The sequence below is a fragment of the Zalophus californianus genome, chromosome 3 (assembly GCF_009762305.2).
Source record: "Zalophus californianus isolate mZalCal1 chromosome 3, mZalCal1.pri.v2, whole genome shotgun sequence".
Classification (NCBI taxonomy): domain Eukaryota; kingdom Metazoa; phylum Chordata; class Mammalia; order Carnivora; family Otariidae; genus Zalophus; species Zalophus californianus.
In genome coordinates, this window is record NC_045597.1 from 110,917,511 (window position 1) to 110,938,998 (window position 21,488).

Genomic DNA, 21,488 nt, shown 5'->3' on the forward strand with positions numbered 1-21,488 from the left:
AATTTAGCTTCATTATTATCCTAATCAATATCTGAGTAATTAAGCTGCCCTATTATCAAATTCAAGCTTTCCCTACAGTCTATTATCTGTTTGTTTTTCCTGATCCTTTACGTCTACATTCAGCTAATTTAATGTTAACATTGTAGAGTCTCCTGGCCTCTTTTGTTAACTGTAATCTTCTAACAATTGTATTTAACTGAGGGATCAGTATGCAGCAGACTTATCAACCTCTAAAACCTTAACAAGGAACCTGAGAGATTGGTATTATTATCCCCATTTTACAGATGGGAACGTAAATTTTGAGTGGATAAATCATATTTTTCCAGCTCACAACCAGTGAGAATAAGGCTTAAATTCAAACCAAAGTCTGACTTAAAAACCCCCACTTCTAACCACTGGGCTATAGTACTTCCTGTTAATGAAGGATAAAGGTGTCTGTTATGTAAATCAACATAGTCATTGACAATGGACTTCCTTCTTTTAGACTGCAATATGCATCTATGAAAGTATTTATTAGTCTTGTCTACTTTTCCTTTTTTATTTGAAAAATGCCAAAAAATGCATCATGTATTCATAAAATCATATAAAATAAGAGCAAAAGATTTCCCCATCCCTCTAAGATCTTAGAGTCCTTAGTATGTGTACTTTCAAAGTTCTCCTAGACATATCTAGATGTGACTCTATAGATCTTTCCTTATTGATTTTTAAAGTCTTAAGGTTTATTACTAAAATTACTCCATCTTATCACTTCTTGCTTGCATAGGGAACATATAAAACTTTACTCCTCTGGACAAAGACTGTAAAGTATCTTTTTCTTTCTTGTTTGGTAAGGATTTTGAGAGTCTAAGCTGTGAATCAGTGAGGCAAATGGTTTTTAAAATATTGATTTTCCTTTTTTTCTCCTGATACTTGTCCACTGTTAGACTGTAGGAAGAGAGGTTTAATCAAACACTTAATATTTCATCGTATTCTTTCTCTAAGTGGATGGTTAGAGATTCTTACAAATCCTTTCCTCTTTTGGATCAGAAACATCTTTTACAAACAGACATTCAACGTAGGTTTTTTCAGGTTTCCATCCTCTACTAAAAGTGGGGGTATTTTCCTATTGAACGGTGAGGCAGGCAAGGATGAAAAGGCTAGAGGAGAGGCCACCATCACAGCAGAAATGACAGAAGCAGGTCTTTGGCCCCTTCATTCAGCAGGGCATTCTCCTCTCCTCCTGTGGACTCCAACTGAAGGCTATAAATCTGTTACATGTCTGCTTACATGCAAGGGTCTTTGTTTTCATTTCCGTTTTTATCTGCTGGATGGTAAACCATGCAAACCAGGGATCTTGTCTTTCTATCCCAGTGTCCATTTCATGCTGAAGACATGGGCTTAAGATCAAGACCAGCTCACGTGTGGGTGATTGAATAATGAAAATGATTGCTGTTTGGGGACTAAATGACAGGAATTTGCAGTAAGGTATCAATGTTGGTGTGAGAGGCAGAGTGTGCTACTGGACATAGCACAGGGATGGAGTCATTTGTCCCCCAAACCTTCCACTTAACTAGGACTGTGATCTTTTCTGAGTTCTGAGGTTTTGGCCTTTGCTGTCCCATCTGTAAAATGGACAGAATATCACTCATGGCCTGTGTTGTTGTGAAGATTCAATGATGAAATGATGCAGCAGGTTTAGCCATCTTCTTCAGACTACACAGACTTTATTTATTTCAATTTAAAAAAAGATTTCCTTGGGGCAAAATACACATCACATAAAATTTACCACCTAAACCATCCTTTTTTTTAAATTTTATTATGTTATGTTAATCACCATACATTACATCATTAGTTTTTGATGTAGTGTTCCATGATTCATTGTTTGCTTATAACACCCAGTGCTCCATGCAGAACGTGCCCTCTTTAATACCCATCACCAGGCTAACCAATCTCCCCATCCCCTCCCCTCTAGAACCCTCAGTTTGTTTTTCAGAGTCCATTGTCTCTCATGGTTTGTCTCCCCCTCCACTTTCCCCCCCTTCATTTTTCCCTTCCTGCTATCTTCTTCCTTTTTTTTTTTTTAACATATAATGTATTATTTGTTTCAGAGGTACAGGTCTGTAATTCAACAGTCTTACACAATTCACAGCACTCACCATAGCACATACCCTCCCCAATATCTATCACCCAGGCACCCCATCCCTCCCACCCCCCACCACTCCAGCAAACCTCAGTTTGTTTCCTGAGATTAAGAATTCCTCATATCAGTGAGATCATGTCTTTCTCTGATTGACTTATTTCGCTCAGCATAATACCCTCCAGTTCCATCCATGTCGTTGCAAATGGCAAGATTTCATTCATTTTGATGGCTGCATAATATTCCTGTGTGTGCGTGCACGCGTGCACACGTGTGTGTGTGTGTGTGTGTATACCACATCTTCTTTATCCATTCATCTGTCGATGGACATCTTGGCTCTTTCCATAGTTTGGCTATTGTGGACATTGCTGCTATAAACATCAGGGTGCACATACCCCTTTGGATCCCTACATTTGTATCTTTGGGGTAAATACCCAGTAGTGCAATTGCTGGATCGTATGGTAGCTCTATTTTCAACTGTTTGAGGAACCTCCATACTGTTTTCCAGAGTGGTTGCACCAGCTTGCATTCCCACCAACAGTGTAGGAGGGTTCCCCTTTCTCCGCATCCCCGCCAACATCTGTTGTTTCCTGACTTGTTAATTTTAGCCATTCTGACTGGTGTGAGGTGGTATCTCATTGAGGTTTTGATTTGGATTTCCCTGATGCCGAGCGATGTTGAGCACTTTTTCATGTGTCTGTTGGACGTTTGGATGTCGTCTTTGGCAAAATGTCTGTTCATGTCTTCTGCCCATTTCTTGATTGGATCATTTGTTCTTTGGGTGTTGACTTTCATAAGTTCTTTATAGATCTTGGATACTAGCCCTTTATCCAATATGTCATTTGCAAATATCTTCTCCCATTCTGTCGGTTGTCTTTTGGTTTTTTTGACTGTTTCTTTTGCTGTGCAAAAGCTTTTTATCTTGATGAAGTCCCAATAGTTCATTTTTGCCCTTGATTCTCTTGCCTTTGGTGACGTTTCTAGGAAGAAGTTGCTGCGGCTGAGGTCGAAGAGGTTGCTGCCTGTGTTCTCCTTTAGGATTTTGATGGACTCCTGTCTCACATTTAAGTCTTTCAGCCATTTTGAGTCTATTTTTGTGTGTGATGTAAGGAATGGTCCAGTTTCATTCTTCTGTATGTGGCTGTCCAATTTTCCCAACACTGTTTGTTGAAGAAACTGTCTTTTTCCATTGGACATTCTTTCCTGCTTTGTTGAAGATTAGTTGACCATAGAGTTGAGGGTCCATTTCTGGGCTCTCTATTCTGTTCCATTGATCTATGTGTCTGTTTTTGTGCCAGAGTACCATACTGTCTTGATGATTACAGCTTTGTAATAGGGCTTGAAGTCTGGAATTATAAAGGGATTGCATTAAATGTGTAGATTGCTCTAGGTAGCATTGACATTTTCACAATATTTGTTCTTCCAATCCATGAGCATGGAAAGTTTTTTCCATTTCTTTGTGTCTTCCTCAATTCTTTCATGAGTATTCTATAGTTTTCTGAGTACAGATCCTTTGCCTCTTTGATTAGATTTATTCCTAGGTATCTCATGGTTTTGGGTGCAATTATAAATGGGAATGACTCCTTAATTTCTCTTCTTCTGTCTTGTTGTTGGTGTATAGGAATGCCACTGATTTCTGTGCATTGATTTTATATGCTGCCACTTTACTGAATTCCTGTATGAGTTCTAGCAGTTTTGGGGTGGAGTCTTTTGGGTTTTCCACATAAAGTATCATATCATCTGCAAAGAGTGAGAGTTTGACTTCTTCTTTGCCAGTTCGGATGCCTTTTATTTCTTTTTGTTGTCTGATTGCTCTGGCTAGGACTTCTAGTACTATATTGAATAGCAGTGGTGATAGTGGGCATCCCTGCCATGTTCCTGACCTTAGGGGAAAGCTCTCAGTTTTTCCCCCATTGAGAATGATATTCGCTGTGGGTTTTTCATAGATGGCTTTTATGATATTGAGGTATGTACCCTCTATCCCTATACTCTGAAGAGTTTTGATCAAGAAAGGATGCTGTACTTTGTCAAATGATTGTTCTGCATCTATTGAGAGGACCATATGGTTCTTGTTCTTTCTTTTCTTAATGTCTTGTATCACATTGATTGATTTGCAGATGTTGAACCAACCTTGCAGCCCAGGGATAAATCCCACATGGTTGTGGTGAATAATCCTTTTAATGTACTGTTGGCTAGTATTTTGGTGAGAATTTTTGCATCCATGTTCATCAAGGATATTGGTCTGTAGTTCTCCTTTTTGATGGGGTCTTTGTCTGGTTTTGGGATCAAGGTAATAGTGGCCTCATAAAACGAGTTTGGAAGTTCTCCTTCTATTTCTATTTTTTGGAACAGTTTCAGAAGAATAGGTATTAATTCTTCTTTAAATGTTTGGTAGAATTCCCCTGGGAAGCCTTAACCATTCTTAAGTATACAGTTCAGTAGTGTTAAATATATTCATGTTGTTGTGCAACCAATCTATAGAACTCTTTTCTTCTTGCAAAACTGAAACTCTGTACCCATTAAACTATTCTTATTCTCCCCTCCCTCCAGCCCTGGGAACCACCATTTTACTTTCTGTCTCTATGAATTTGACTACTCAAGGCACGTCACAGAAGTGGAATCTTAGAGCATTTGCCTTTTGGTAATTGGCCTATTTCACGCAGCATAATGTCCTCAAGATTCATTCATGGTGTAACATGTGTCAGAATTTCATTCCTTTTTGGGGCGCCTGGGTGGCTCAGTTGGTTAAGCGACTGCCTTCGGCTCAGGTCATGATCCTGGAGTCCCGGGATCGAGTCCGCATCGGGCTCCCTGCTCAGCAGGGAGTCTGCTTCTCCCTCTGACCCTCCCCCCTTTCATGTGCTCTCTCTCTCTCTCTCTCAAATAAATAAATAAAATCTTAAAAAAAAAAGGAATTTCATTCCTTTTTAAGGCTGAATAATATTCCATTGTACGAATATGCCACATTTTGTTTCTCATTCATTCATTAATTGATCCTTGGGTTGCTCCCACTGTTTGACTGTTATGAATAATGCTGCTATATCATGGGTGTACAAATACCTCTTTGAGACCCTATTTCCAATTCTTCTGGGTATACACCCAGATGTAGAATTGCTGGATTATATGGTAATTCTATTTTTAATGTTTTGAGGAACTGACACACTGTTTTCTGTAGTGACCACACCATTTAACATCCCCATAGGCCATGAGCCTCCAATTTCTCCACATCCTCGCCACCAACACTTGTTGTTTTCTGTTTTTGATGGTACCTATCCTAATGGGTGTGAAGTAGTATCTCAGCAACTTTTAAACCTTCAGACAAATTCCCATGTTTTACCTGCTAGCCACTAGAAGTAAAGTATCTATTATAAAACAAGCTAGGAATAACATGCAGACAAACTTAAGGAGTATTGACCACAGAACAAGATGTTCATATGCTTATTAATTGGTTTGCCATAAATTATCCGGATGTGAATCCGTAACTGTTCTTACAACAGATTTTCTGTTCACTGAGTCCTTGTACAGGGAAAAAGCATGGTGAAATGAAGTTTGACCTATATTCTTTTTTTTTTAAGATTTTATTTATTTATTCATGGAGACACAGAGAGAGGCAGAGGGAGAAGCAGACTCCCACGGAGCAGGAGACCAAAGCGGGACTTGATCCCAGGATGCTGGGATCACGACCTGAGCTGAGGGCAGATATTAACTGACTGAGCCACCCAAGCGCCCTGACCTGACTTCTTATAAAGAGTTTAGAGAAAGCTCCTTCCTTTCCTTGGATAATACTATTTGACTCGTCATGTTTTGCTTGTTGAAAAGGGCTTGTTTTTCTTACTCAGAGACTTAAGAGTTTTCAGACATCGCTGTTGTGTTTAGACCGATGAGGCAAAAGCATGTGAAAGATTTGCAACTATATTGCTAGTTTTACATGCTGGATGTAAGATATATATAGACCCTACCTTAGGGAAGGAGTGTATTTTCTGCTACTGAATCAGACCTGGGACTTTTTGGTCGCTGCAGTAAGAGCGCTGGTGAGTAAGTGTGGTTGCATTTTAGTGTGCCGTAATGTGATTTTTAAACTTGTTCAAACCATCAATTCACTGTTGTCATCACATCTCTTCTGATTTTCAAGTGCAAACTTGACACCATTGTTCTTATTAACAATTAAAAAAAGTTTTGCCCCTCAAGTTTCTATTATGAGAGACGTATTCTTGAAGTTATGGTTACATTAAAATTCTTACTACAAATGAAGCCAGCTAAAAATGTTTACCAACTTGAATTGAGCTCATCATGTTTTGTTTGCTGAATAGCGTTTTGTGATTTTACCAACATAAGAATGAGTCTCCAAACTATTTTTAAAAGTGGAGCTTTTACTCTAAAGAAGTGCTTGCCTCATTTTCTTCATGCTACTCCAAACAAGATGTTGTTTATTACTTTGAAACACTATATGTAAACCCCAGGAATATGTTAAATATGATTGAAGTCTTGGCTGTCTTTAACAAATTGAAGTTTCCAGAAATTTAGCTGTGTTTAAAAACCAAAGCCATGTTTTCAGGAAAGATTTCTATTTCCAAATATGTGGTTGCCCAAACCTTTTATATTTTCATGTCAAATTCAGCTGCCAAATAACACACACTGCACCTTAGCTATAATAGAAAACACACACATAGACTTCAGATTTTAGAAAAGCACTGCAAGAACTATGATCATATTTCTTGAACTTATGCTATTCCTATGCATAGAAGTGTGTTTTCGAGTATGCTCTGTAAGGCGATGGTCACTTACACTGGTCCAAAATTGACATGCACAGCACAAGATTGGCACCGTGTAACAGCTGATCTGGGAAAATACAGGAATTCCTAGCCAAACCAAAATATGAGGTCAAGGAAGTCGCTTTTATAATAATAGTGGTTATCTGTTTAATGTGTGATCTGGCAGTGATATGATGTTGACCATAGGCAATTATGCATATTTCTAAACTGGTTGTGTGCAAGCCCAGAGTAAGAGAAATCCCCCAGTTTGTGATAAAAGGGTATTTATTGCCCTTTTATTTCCTTCATCTGCTTTACTTAATCATTTATAAAAGACAAATTAATAGTGAGTACCAATTTCATTTTGTGTTTTATTCTGTAGTCATTCCTACACATTTGGGATATGTATTAATATGTGCTCTTAATAGTTTTGGCACAAGTTCAATGTCAATGAATGAGTGATGTACACATTTTATAGTCTTCTTAAGGTATAATAATGTGGTTTAGTGACAGTGTGTCTTGATTTCTTTGGGGGCAGGGTACTCAGATATGAGTCATATGGGATAGAGACCTATTAGTTACTTTTTCCTCAGCTAGTGCAATGAGACACAATTTTTGTTTCATTATAGTACATTTTTTTAAAAATGGTATTATCAGGATTGTGTATAGATTAATGCCTAAGAAACTGGTTGATCACGAGACTATATTTTCCTCTACCTTTTCAATGTGACTAAAAAGTTATATTCTATATTTTCATATCAATGACAATGTGATGACATAGCAAAGGAGTTATATTGGCTTGTTGCACACATCAAATGTAATCTTCTTTTCTTTGTGGAAAAATAGGGTTATTTTGAACAAGAAAAAAGAAATTTGAGTGTTTCAAGTATCAGGAAGCCTATGTTGGAGAGGACAGTGATTGGCTGTTGTTTACCTACTCCATGGGTAGAACAAGGAGAAATGGGATTGAATTTTAGTAAAACAGGTTTAAATTAACCATGCTGAAGCACTTACAGAAGACACCGCAATGGCTTGCAATTGTTGCCTTCTTTATTCCCAGGGACTCCGTCTGCTGTACTCACCAGGGCTCAGCATGGTGTCTGGCACAGAGAAGGTGCTCAACCGATATTAAATGAATAAAGAGAAAGAACGGATTAAGGAGATGCTTATAAAAGCATAGCATTTGTTCTCAATGTAAGGTATTAATTTTAAGGTTTAATGGTGCCATTGTTTTAGGAACATCTACAAGGAAATCAGAACTGTAAATATTGAAAAATCTCTCTGGAATTTTAAATTTAAGAATATACCATATTTAGCTACATAGTTAACAATTTTCCGCAGACATTTTTCCTTTAAAAAGCAGCACAAACTACACCAAAACAAATGAAGTAATATATGGTGATTAACATAACAATAAAAAATTAAAAAAAAAAACAGCACAGTATAGGGTGCCTGGGTGGCTCAGTCACTGAGCGGCTGCATTTGGCTTGGGTCCTGATCCTGGGGTCCTGGGATCGAGCCCCGCACGAGCCTCCCTGCTCAGCAGGGAGCCTGCTGCTCCTCCTGCTTGTGCCCTCTCTCTGTCAAATAAATAAATAAAATCTTTTAAAAAAAGAAGCACAGTATAAAGGATGTGGGCCCACTGCATTGGGAACAGTGGGCTTGGAGACTTCTGGCCCAAGCACAGTTCAGTACAGGTGGGGAGCCTGGGCTATTAGCTACAGGGTTGCCTTCAAGGAGCCTCGGAAGACTGAACAGGAAATAATAAGGGTTATATGTTGTGTCTATTTATTTCTGAAGGTTTTTCCATTGAGTAATTTTTGGGGTTGTTTCTTGTGGGTTAGAGGGAATGTGGTGAGTTATATATTATTCCTTCTAATGTCAAGCTGAACCTCAAAAGAAGATTTTATTTGAAAGTTGTAAAAACAAACAAACAAAAACTTCAAACAAGGAGCCAAGTGTAGCCACTAGACATTGAGGAGTTCTGCGTGCTCAGAGAAGGTATCCCATCCGCATGCGGACTGCTTGCCTGAAGACCAGCTGGTATCAGATTATAACCAGCGAAGACCAGGCAGGACTGCCCAGTGACCAGTCCTTGGGCTGAGTGTTTGGTGGTTCAGTCTCCAAGGACTCCTGTGCTAGGTCTCTGATGGGGATGATAATCTGGGGCTGTTGCAGGCAGGCCTATTGATTTCATTATGAACTGAAGGCACTCCAGAGTTTCCAAGTTTCACAGGCCTAGGAAAATATTTAAGGTCCGATCACACTTACATGGGCTGCAAATTAGAAGAACAAAATTCAGGTTAATAACTAAGTAAAATGCAATATTATGTCAACTCCATTCATTGTCAAAAAGAGTAGCATACAAATGTCAAGACATTTGAAAAGAGTTTTTAAGTTAAAACTTTTCACTCTGTAAACATTCCCTTAGGTGCTTGATGATCACTTGGAAATCATAGTTGGTTATAAATTAGGCATATTATTTGAAGCTTAATATTTCAGTAACAAAATTATAAAATCCTTTCCAAACTTTTACAGCAAAATGATTGTACTTAATATGGGATATGGGCTCATTTTAATCTGTTTGTTATCATTAGTCTTCAGATGTAACGGTGTATAGGGTCTGCAGAGTATTCACAGGGCCTTAAATCTGGGAGACTAGGTGGGAAAAAGTAAGAGGTTAGGTGTATTTTATTATTTATTATTTTTTTATTTATTCAAGGGAAGGTGTATTTCCAAAGGTGCTAAGAGAACATTACATAGATGCCTAGCAATATTTCCTTATAAAGTATCTAATGAGCCCTTTCTTTTCTTTTTATTGAAGTATGATTGACATGCAATATTATATTAGTTTCATGTATACAACACAATGATTCGACATTTGTATATACTGTGAACTGATCACCACAATAAGTGTAGTCACTATCTGTTACCATACAAGTTGATACAATATTACTGACTATATTCCCCATGCTGTACATTACATCCCCATAACTTATTTATTTTATAACTAGAGTTTGTACCTCTTGATCCCCATTACCATTCCCCTCATCCACGTGCCCTCAGGCAACCACCACTCTGTAATCTGTACCTATGAGTTTGGACTTTGTTTGTTTTGTTGGTTTGTTTTGTTGTTTAGATTCCACATTTGTCTTTCTCTGACTTATTTCACTTAATATAATGCCTTCAAGGTCTACCATGTGTTACAATGGCAAGATTTCATCCTTCTTTATAGTTTGAGTAGTATTTCATCGTATATTTTAGTATATCTTCTCATCCATCAGTGGACTCCTTAGGTGATTTCCATATCTTGGCTATTGTAAATAATGCTAAGTGAATATAAGGGTGAATATATCTTTTTGAAATAGTGCTTTTTTTTCCTCAGATAAATATCCAGTAGTGGAATTAGTGAATCATATGGTAGCTCTATTTTTAATTTTTTGAGGAACCTCTATATTGTTTTCCATGGTGACCACACCAATTTACATTCCCACCAACAGTGCACATGGGTTCCCTTTTTTTCTGCATTCTCACCAACACTTGTTATTTCTTGTCTTTTTGATGGTAGCCATTCTGATAGGTGTAAAGTGATATCTCATTGTGGTTTTTTGATTTGCGTTTTCCTGGTGATTAGTGATGTAGAACATCTAATCATGTGCTTATTAGTCATCTGTATGTCTTCTTTGGAAAAATGTCTTTTCAGATCTTCTGCCTATTTTTATAACTAGATTGTTTTTTGTTATTGAGTTGTATGAGTTCTTTATCTATTTTGAATATCAACTCCTTATCAGATACATGATTGGCAAATATCTTCTCCCATTCAGTAGGTTGCCTTCCATTTTGTTGATGGGTTCCTTAGCTATGCAGAAGCTTCTTTCTTTTTCTTTCTTTCTTTCTTTCTTTCTTTCTTTCTTTCTTTCTTTCTTTCTTTCTTTCTTTCTTTCTTTCTTTCTTTCTTTTTCTTTCTTTCTTTCTTTCTTTCTTTCTTTCTTTCAAGAGAATAAATCTACACCTTTATTTATTTACTTTTCTGTAAGTTTAAATCCTTGAAGGGTACAGCATCACATGGATTGTGTGGCCAATGGCTTTAGCAGAAGGTTTGCTTTGAAATTTGGCACAACCATGCCACTCTTTCCATGACCATGAATTACTTTTCCCTAGATTACTCTGGTTTTGTTGGGTTTTGCCACCAGGAATCAATGTGTTTTTCTTTGCTCTGTATGCATAGGTACATTTCTTGCCTAGATGGAATTCAGTTTCATCTCAGCATAAACACCTTCAATTTTAAGAAGAACTTTGTGCTCCCTCTGGTTCTAGAGACCCCGCTGATAGCCAGCAAAATGACCCTTGGACCAACCTTCCAGACCCTATTTGTCCTTTTAGGCATCCTGTTCCCAGCAGACCTCCATAGGCTCCGAAATGGTGGAAAGAGCTATGCAGAAGCTTTTTAGTTTGATGTAGTCCCATTTACTTATTTTTGCTTTTGTTTTCCTTGTGTCTGGAGTCAGAGTCAAAAAAACCATCACCAAGGACCAATATCAAGGAACTTACTGCTTATGTTTTCTTCTAGGAGTTTTATGTTTTCAGGTCTAATGTTAAAGTCATCCATTTTGTGTTAATTTTAATATATGACATAAGATAGTGGTTGGTTCAGTTTTGTTCTTATGCAGGTGGCTGTCCAATTTTTTCAGCACCATTATTGAAGAGACTATTCTTTATCCATTGTGTATTCTTGACACCTTTGCCATAAATTAATTGACCATACATGCATGAGTTTATTTCTGGACTCTCTATTATGTGCCAGAGATCTATGTGTCTGTTTTTATGTCAATACTATATTGTTTTGACTACTGTAGCTTTATCGTATAGTTTAAAATCAATGATCCTGATACTTCTGGCTTTGTCTTCTTTTTCAAGACTGTGTTGATTCTTTGGAGTCTTGAGGTTCCACACAAATTTTAGAATTACTTGTTTTAAGTTCTGTGAAAAATGCCTTTGGACTTTTGATAGAGATTGCATTGGATCTGTAGATTGCTTTGGGTAGTATGGATATTTTTACAATATTAATTCTTCCAATCCATGAGCATGGAACATCCTTCCACTTGTGTCATCTTTAATTTCTTTCAGTGTATATCTTATAGTTTTCAGAGTACAGGCCTTTCACTTCTTTGCTTAAATTTACTCCTAGATATTTTGTTCTGTTTGATGTGATTATAGATGGAATTGTTTTCTTGATTTCTCTTATAGTTCATTATTAGTGTGTAAAAGTGCAACAGATTTTTGTGTATTAATTTTGTATCCTGCAATTTACTGAATTCATTTATTAGCTCTTACCATTTTTGGTGGAGTCCTTAGGGTCATTTAAATATAGCACTGTGTCATCCACAAATAGCAACAAATACTTCTTCTTTCCAGTTTGGATGCTTTTTATTTCTTTTTCTTGCCTAATTACTGTGGCAGGACTTCCAATACTATGTTGAATAAAAGTGAGAATGAGGCACCTGGTTGGCTCAGTTGGAAGAGAATGCAACTCTTGATCTTGGGGTTGTGAGTTCAAGCCCCATGTTGGGTGTAGAGATTACTTAAACATAAAATCTTTTTTTTTTTTTTTTTAATGAAGATAGTGGGCATCCCTGTTTTTTTCTGATCTTAAAGGAAAAGATTTCAGCTTTTATACCAGTGGTATAATATTACCTGTGTTTGTCATATATGCCTTTTACTATGTTGATGCACATTATACACACACACACACACACACACACACAGACACATGTTGTTGAGAGATTTTTAATCATAAATGGATGTTGAGTTTTGTCAAATGCTTTTTCTGCACCTATTAAGATGATAATATAATTGTTATCTTTCATTTTTTTAATGTGGTTTACCAGGTTGATTGATTTGCAGATGTTGAGCCATCCTTGTATCACTGGAATAAATCCCACTAGATCATGGTGTATGATCTTTTTAATGTATTGTTGAATTGAGTTTGCTAACATTTTGTTGAGGATTTTTTTAAAAGATTTTATTTATTTGAGAGAGAGAGAGAGTTAGTGAGTAAGAGAAAGCACAAGCCAGGGGGAGAGGCAGAGGGAGAGGGAGAAGCAGACTCCCTGCTGAAACAGGGAGCCAGATGCAGGGCTCAATCCCAGAACCCTGGGATCATAACCTGAACCAAAGGCAGACACTTAACCAATTGATCCACCCAGGTGCACCAAGGATTTTTGTGTCTATGTTTAATATCCCAATACAAGGATATGGGCCTGTAATTTTCTCTTTTTTTGGTGATGTCCTTGTCTGGTTTCGGTATCAGTATAATGCTGGCTTCATAGGAACAGTCTGTCCTCCTCTTCAGTTTTTTTGAGAAATTTGACAAGGATAAATATTAAATTTTCTTGAATGTTTGGTAGAATTCACCAGTGAAGTTATCTTGTCCTGGACTTCTGTTTGTTAGGAGGTTTTTAATTACTATTCGATCTCTTTACTAGTATTTGGACTATTCAGAATCTCTATTTCTTCGAGTCAGTTTTGGAAGATTGTGTATTTCTAGGTGTTTATCCATGTCTTCTAGGTTATCCAGTTTGTGGGCATATAATTGTTCATAGTAGACTCATAATCCTTTGCATGCCTGTGGTATCATTTGTTGTTTCTCTTCCTTCATTTTTTATTTTATTCATTTGAGCCCTCTCTTCTTCTTGGTTAGTCTAGCTAAAGGTTTGTCAATTTTATCTGTCTTTTCAAAGAACCAGCTCCCAGTTTCATTGATCTTTTCTATTTGTCTTTTCAGTCTCTATTTCATTTATTTTGGCTCTTATTTTATTATTTCTTTCCTTCTACCAACTTTGAGTTTTGTTTGTTCCTCTTTTTCTGGTTCCTTTAGTTGTAAAGTTACATTGTTTATGTGAGATTTTTCTTGTTTCTTGACTTAGGCCTGTATTGTTATGAACTTCCCTCTTATATTCACTTTGCTGCATCTCATAGGTTTTGGTATGCCATATTTCTGCTTTCATTTGTCTCTAGATATTTTTTGATTTCTCCTTTGATTTCTTTGATGACCTGTTGGTTGTTCAGTAGCATGTTGTTTAATTTTCACATTTTTGTTATTTTTTCAGTTTTCTTAGTTTCATACCATTGTGGTTGGAAAAGATGCTTGATATGACTTCAGTCTTCTTGAGACTTGTTTTGTGGACTAATGTGATCTCTCCTGGAGAATGTCCCATCTGCTCTTTGGAAAAATTTGTATTTTTCTGTTTTTGGATGGAATGTTCTGTATATGTCTATTAATAAAGTCCATCTAGTCTAATGTGTCATTTAAGGTTGATTTTTCTTATTGATTTTCTGTCTGGATGATCTATCCATTGATGTAAGTGGGTGTTAAAATCCCCCACTCTTATTGTCTTGCTGTCAATTTCTCCCTTTAGATCTGTTAATCTTTGCTTCATATATTTTAGTACTCCTATGTTGGGTACATAGGTATTTATAAATGTTGTATGTTTTTGCTGGATTGACCCCTTTATCATGATGCAATGCCTTTTTTTATCTTTTATTACAGTCTATTTTAAAACCTATTTCATTTGATGTAAGTATAGCTACATCAGCTCTTTTAAATCTCAATTTGTTTGCAATATTTTTTCCATCCTTTCACTTTCAGTCTGTGTGTATCCTTCTGAAGTGAGTCCCTTGTTGGCAACAGATAGATGCATCTTGTTTTTATCCATTCAGCCACTGTATATGTCTTTTGATTGGAGAATTTAATCTGTTTACATTTAGAGTAATTATTGGTAGGTATGTATCTGTTGCCATTTTGATCATTGTTCTCTGGTTGTTTTCTGTAGTTCCTCTGCATTACTTTTTTTTTTTCTATTTCTCTCTCTCATTGTGGTTTGATGGCTTTCCTTATTGTTATGTTTAGATTTCTCTCTTTCTCATTTTCTTTTTTGTATTTACTATAAGTTTTCCCTTTGTGGTTGCTGTGAGGTTCACATATAACATCCTAGTTACATAACAGTCTATTTTAAATTGATTGCAACTCAAATTTGAATACATTCCAAAAATATATTTTTACCCCCATTTTATGCATTTGATGTCACATTTATATCTTTTTATGTATCCCATCACTAATTATTGTAGTTTTAGTTAATTTCACTACTTTTGTCTTTTGACCTTCATACTAACTTTATAAATAACTAATCCACCACCTTTACTATATATTTACCCTTTCCAGCGAGTTTTTTTTTCTTTTGTATGTTTTCTTTTCATTAATTAATGCCATTTCTTTTCAGCTTAAAGAAGTCTCTTTAACATTTCTTGTAAGGCCAGTTTAGTAGTGATTAACTTCTTTAACTTTTTGCTTATCTGGAAAACTCTTTATCTATCCTTGTATTCTGAATGATGACCTTGCCATGTAGAATATTTTTACTTGGGAGTTTTTTTCCTTTCAGTACTTTAATATATCATGCCACTTTCTTCTGTCTTGCAAAGTTTCTGCTGAAAAATCTGCTGATAGCCTTAGGGGATTTACCTTGTGTGTAACAAGTTGTTTTGTCTTGCTGCTTTTAAGATTCTCTCTTTGTATTTAACTTTTGACATTTTAGTTACAACATGTCTTGGTATGAATTTCTTTGGCTGCAAAGAAATTCTGTGCTTTTTCGATTTGGTAGTTTGTTTCTTTCTCCAGATTAGGGAAGTTTTCAACCATTATTTCTTCAGATAAATTTTCTGCCTCTTTCTGTCTCTTATCTCCTTTTGGGGGCCTTATATTATGGTCGTTATTCTACTTAATGCTGTTCTTCTGGGCCTTTAAGTTATCTTCACTTTTTTTAAATTCTTTTTTTTTCCTGCTCTGTCTGGGTGAGTTTCAGTGCTTTATCTTCCAGCTCACTGATCAGTTCTGCTTTATCCAGTCTTCTCTTGAACCTGTAGTATAGTTTTTAGTCCAATGATTGTATTCTTTAGCTCTGTGACTTCTCTTTGGTACTTTCTTATATTTTATATCTATTTGTTGAAGTTCTGTGTTCATTTGTTCTTCTCCTGAGTTTGGTGAGCATCTTTATGACCATTACTTTGAACTCTATCAGGTAGATTAGTTATCTTCACTTTGCTAAGGTCTTTTTCTGAGGTTTTGTCTTGATATTTCTCTTGGAACCTATTCTTCTGTCTTCTCGCTTTGCCTGACTCTCTGTGCTTGTTTCTATATATTAGGTGAAACAGTTACCCTTCCCAATCTTGAAAGAGTGGCCTTGTATAGAAGGTGGTCTATGAGGTGGGCCTGCTTTTCCCTCCCTCCCTCCCTTTCTTTCTTTCTTTCTTTTTTTCTTTCTTTCTTTCTTTCTTTCTTTCTTTCTTTCTTTCTTTCTTTCTTTCTTTCTTTCTTCTTTCTTTCTTTCTTTCTTCTTTCTTTCTTTTCTTTCTTCTTCTTCCTTCTTCTTCTTCTTTCTTCTTCTTCTTCTTTCCTTCCTTCCTTCCTTCCTTCCTTCCTTCCTTCTTCCTCCTTCCTTCCTTCTTCTTCCTTCCTCCTTTCTTCTTCTTCTTTCTTACTTCCTCCTGAGAATCCTGGTTTTCCCAAGGAGTGTATTTGGACATCCTGGGGACCAGGAGGCTCTACATCTAAAGGAAAGTTTTGGACATCTTGGTGGTTAAGTGTGACTTGTGCTGGTGATGTAAGACACAGTGGGGCAGTGGGAACTTGAATCTTGGAGTCATGGAACTGCTTGATAGCTGGTCAGTGGCACTTGCTGCCTGCAATCTCCTCCACCTTCATGATCTGGGTCATGCTGGGTGCCTTTGTCTTGGTAGCACTGGGTGAACACACCTGCAGTGGTCAGGTCCCAGTACTCCTGGTACGTGTTGTGGGTGCTGCTGTGGGATTCATAGCACAGCCAGATGTTGAAGTTCTTTACTTACAAGGGGGATTTCTCCAACACCTGTCCACAGTAGACAATTTCCCCTGAAAACTTCATCTATTTTAGCTGAGATACAAAGTCCCAGAAGCAGGACTTGGTGACACCACGATTAGGTGCAAAGATTCGCTTGTGATAGAGGGGCAGAGTGCAGCGTTTGCAGGTGGGCAGACAGTGCCTCATCACTTTGTACTCTTGCAGTGTGCCTGAGGTCTTCCTGGCACCCTCTCTGCTCTTGCTTCTATCCAAGAAAGGGAGCCCTTTACTTTTTTTTTTTAAGTAGACTCCACACTGTGTGTGGAGCTCAATGTGGGTCTTGAACTCATGACCCTGAGATCAAGACCTGAGCTGAGATTGAGAGTTGGGCGCTAAACCCACTGAGCCACCCAGGCACCCTGGGAGCCCTTTACTTTCAATGAAATCTTTTATGGTATGCAGACAGGTAACTTTGAAAGTAGTAGATCCAATCCTTAAGTACACAGTACTTGGTAGCCAATCTGAATGAGGAAAAGGTAAGAATTTGACCTTGTGTAAATAATGCTGTACAGTGTATCTTATGATGTCTGCTTTTATGTTAAAATGCTTAAAAATGGTTTAATCTGTGCAGTCAAGTGCTCTTTGTTTTCTAGTTGACTATATTCCTTTAGTATAGATTGTGAGTTGGGGAAGGGAGATGACAATTCTAGTTTCAGTTAGAAGAGTTTTAAGTGAATGCAGAACTCTCTCTGGAATAGAGTCATTTCTTACCGTGCTCTGAACCTTGGTTAATAATATGAAATGACTATTTTGATGTTTTCTTCCTTACAAAACCACAGTGTTTGCACATCAACAGATAAGAGTACATGGGTGCTGCCATTTCAAGCTACTCCTAATTATGTTTTTAACATTCTAGAAGGTCTGTATTTGTCAAGAAGTGAGTCCTTTGGTGCAAACCATTAAATGTTATAATTAATATAATTGTCTAGTGTTTAGGTAGAATAAATTGCTCATTTTTTATTTCATTATCTTGTATTCTTTTCTTTTGTTTTATTTATTTATTTATTTATTTATTTATTTATTTATTTATTTATTTATTTTAGTAATCTCTATACCCAATGTGGGGCTGGAACTCATGACCCCGAGATCAAGAGTTGCATGCTCTACTAACTGACCCAGCCAGGTGCCCCTCATTATCTTGTGTTCTTAGCTATGACAGACACTCAGGTGTACTTATGTAATAATAGCTTTAAGGTCCATTTTATCAATGTGTACACATTTTAAAGGGAATATTTCCATAATGTTTTTAGCTCTCACAAGTTTTTCTTAATCTTTCACAGAATATTATGATGTATTTGTCACATATTAGTTTCTTTCTTGATAGATGAGACCATGAAAGTCATGTACTACTGAAAAGAATTGCAAGGCCATAGTCTTTAGTTAATCCCCAAGGAAGGGCTGCTCTTCAGATTCCCAGATGAATTCTCCCACAGCCTTTTGTGAAAAAAAGACAGCATGTAGAGTTTTAGTTATTAATTCTCCAGCTCCATGCTTTTTTCTTGAGTTGCCTAAATTAGGAGCCTCTTCAGTAAAGGGTAACCCACAAACTTCATTAGGAAAGGGCACTGTGCATCTTGTCTAGCTGTGCTTCCTGGGCATGTAACCATAATAATTACTAATAGATATTGGTTGACTCAGTGACTGAGTGAAATAATGAATGAGAGTAATGGCTCCTGAAAGGTTTGCCAGTGGCAGCTGGGGCTCTCTGCAAAGCCCAGGAATGGTGGACCTCTATCTGATGAATGCACTGACACAACCTATGAGCACACCACTGCTCTATTCGCCTGCCTTTGCCTGTTCTGCCCACTTCACTCATTCTCCTCAGGCCAACTTGAGCCTGGGTCTGGCGCAGAGACTCAGTTTCTATCTGTTCTTTTGCATCAGAAGAGGTTAGGAAGCGTGAATTGTGTTCAGATGGAATGAGTAAATGGAAGGGAACTAAATGCTTTCCAGGTGGAGATGGGTTGGGTGTCCTAGCAAAGGTGTTACGGGAATTAGCATTAGTATTGGATTTATGCAAGTCTTGACCATCTTCACATTCAGTGTCATTCTCTCTCATCCCTTCTGCTGGTTCCTGAGAAAACTAGCATGCTGTCCCCAAAGAACTGCCTTGACTGAATTCTGGCCAAGGCAATGCTGTTGCCTGGCACTAATGAACACGGTGTGCTCAACAGCCCAAGCAATTGGGCTCTGCAAGCTGGGACCATATTTTGAGGTGACTGTTGCCTGTTCTGTGCTGTGTCTTCTCAAGGAGGGCCACAGGGACAAGTTTCTCTATGGTCTCAGAACCAGGAATAATTGTGTCCTCCTGAGCAAATGGTGTGTTCTATGTATTAGGGACACTCTGATCTATGTAATGAATCACATTTCCCTCTTCGTGTAGCCTGTCTAAAAGCTCAGATTCAAACTTATAGACTACTCCTGGCAAGTAGATAAGACTTCCTTGCAATAATTTTGTCTTTTAATTTCACTGCATTTTCCCTTAGACTCATTTTATTCACCAATTTTAAATTTAGTTTATTGTATCAGATGCGTTTTGTTTTGTTTGTTTGTTTGTTTTTGTTAAATAAGCCAATTAAATCCTTTTGGGAAAAAAGAAATAAAAATAAAGACCAGTGTATTCATGCAACACCTTTACTTTAGTTTTGTGGATTTCCCAGGCCTTAATTTTACACCTTTTCTTCTCTAATCTCAATATCAATCCATACTTCTTATCAGCATAATCCCTTCTTGATTTTTTTATAGGAATTTGACCATTATATTAAAAGTAAGGTGTTAATAACGGTCCCTACAGCTGCTACTTTCTAGCTATGTGAATTTAACTAGATTACTAGACTATTTAATCTTTTTCATTTATATAAGAAGAGTAATACTATTTATTTTTTGTGAAGGTTGTGAGGATTATACAAAATACTGTATGCAACATACATAGTACCTTATTTGACACATAGTAGGCCTTTTGTTTAAAAGTCTAAGTGGAAAATGCACTGGACTTGCAGTGAAATCTTTTTTTTTTTTCCCACTTATTAGCTTATGACCTTGGGCAAATCATTTTACTTTTTTGGACCACATTTTTCTCACATATAGATTTATGGCATGGCTGAGAGAGCCCTTAGGATTCCAGCTGTGCTATTCTTGGATTCTTAGGCTTGTCCTGACTAACATGTGAGAGTGTGTCCTCACTCTGTTTGCCCTAGGAATGGTATGAATATATTCACCTGGGCATCGAGAGGTCTTGGGGAGAAAGGGATCCAGATCTGAAGCAGGGAAATGAAAAGGTCCACTGTGCTGGTCATTAATGTTCTTCACTGGTGTTGGTGATGGTATTTGCAAAGGTAGTAGCATCTTCTGGAATACCTCAATTGTGATTATAGTCCTGAATTCAAGTGGATTTTGAAAGACGTGCCATTGTGGATGCTACTCTCTGTAGTGAATGGTTTATAACCGGGTGCTTGGTGAATACTTGGAAAGGTAGCAGAGGAACCAAGGGAGATGCTGCTTCTGATCAATGACCATATTCGCCAATGACCACTGGTTCATCATGGAGTCAATCATAGCAAGTGTCTGTGTCCGAGACATAGTTTCTATTCAGGAGATATTGGGCAATAGGAGACCCCCAAAGCAAGAGGAAACTCATTTATCAAGAAGATAAAGAAGAGTTTGTAATAGATGTAGAAGAATAATCTACACTGAAATGAAGCTACACTCATAGCCATTCATCAAGATGCAGGGTAGTTTTGTGGTTTAAAGGCACAGCATTTTTCAGTGTGAGGTTTCAGCCAAGTTATTTAATCTCTCAAAGCCTCAGTTTCCTCATATGTTAAAGGAATAGTGATACTTACCTCATAGGGTTGTTCAAAGGAGATAATGTAAGTGCTGAGATATGTTAGTTATAGGTAACTAGTATTATCAAAACTATTAGTATTATTATAAACCGCAGATTCACACTGGACTTCAAGGTTTTGCTATCCCTAATCTAATAAACTATGCAGACTATAAGAAATAAATGTTAAAAACAAAGCATTAGAGGGGCGCCTGGGTGGCTCTCTCGGTTAAGGGTCCAACTCTTGGTTTTGGCTCATGATCGCGTGGGTCGTGGGATTGAGCCCTACATGGGGCTCCATGCTCAGTGGGGAGTTGCTTGAGGATTCTCTCCCTCTGCCCCTCTCCCCACTCTCTCTCTCTCTGGCTTTCTAAAATAAATAAATAAATAAATCTTTAAAAAAAATTAGATGATCAAATGATTGGAGTAGAGGGCATATGCAGAGAAAAAAGTTCTAATAAATTTTTGCATCAGTGCATCATGTCCATTAGTTTTCATCCTATCATTTTTATCCCTGGGATCTTACTTTCAAAAGGTAGCCATCTACTTGTACTTTTGATTGATTTCATTCTTTGTACATGAGGTGGGATTATAAATTAAAGACACTAGTTTCTATAAACTTCCCTCATCACTCACACTTGAAAAGTTTCTGTTTCCTGCCTTTGTGTGGGATAAATTTAAATTTGCTTACCTTATTCAAAGAGAAAGCATTATGACACTTAACCATGAAAAAAATCTTTATAACATAACTTTTAAAAAATGGTAAAAAAAAAGTAACCAGAGTAAAATGTTAAACAAAACAAAGCAAAACAAAACAAAACAACAAAAACCCTGAAGAAAGTGTTAAGATACGGTGGAATTATTGT

At 37.1% G+C, this 21,488-nt stretch overlaps 1 pseudogene; it reads right to left on the minus strand.

Moving 5' to 3' along the window:
- Positions 1 to 16,470: 16,470 nt before the first annotated feature.
- Positions 16,471 to 18,858, minus strand: LOC113920387 (annotated as a pseudogene).
- Between the last annotated feature and the right edge of the window lie 2,630 nt (positions 18,859 to 21,488).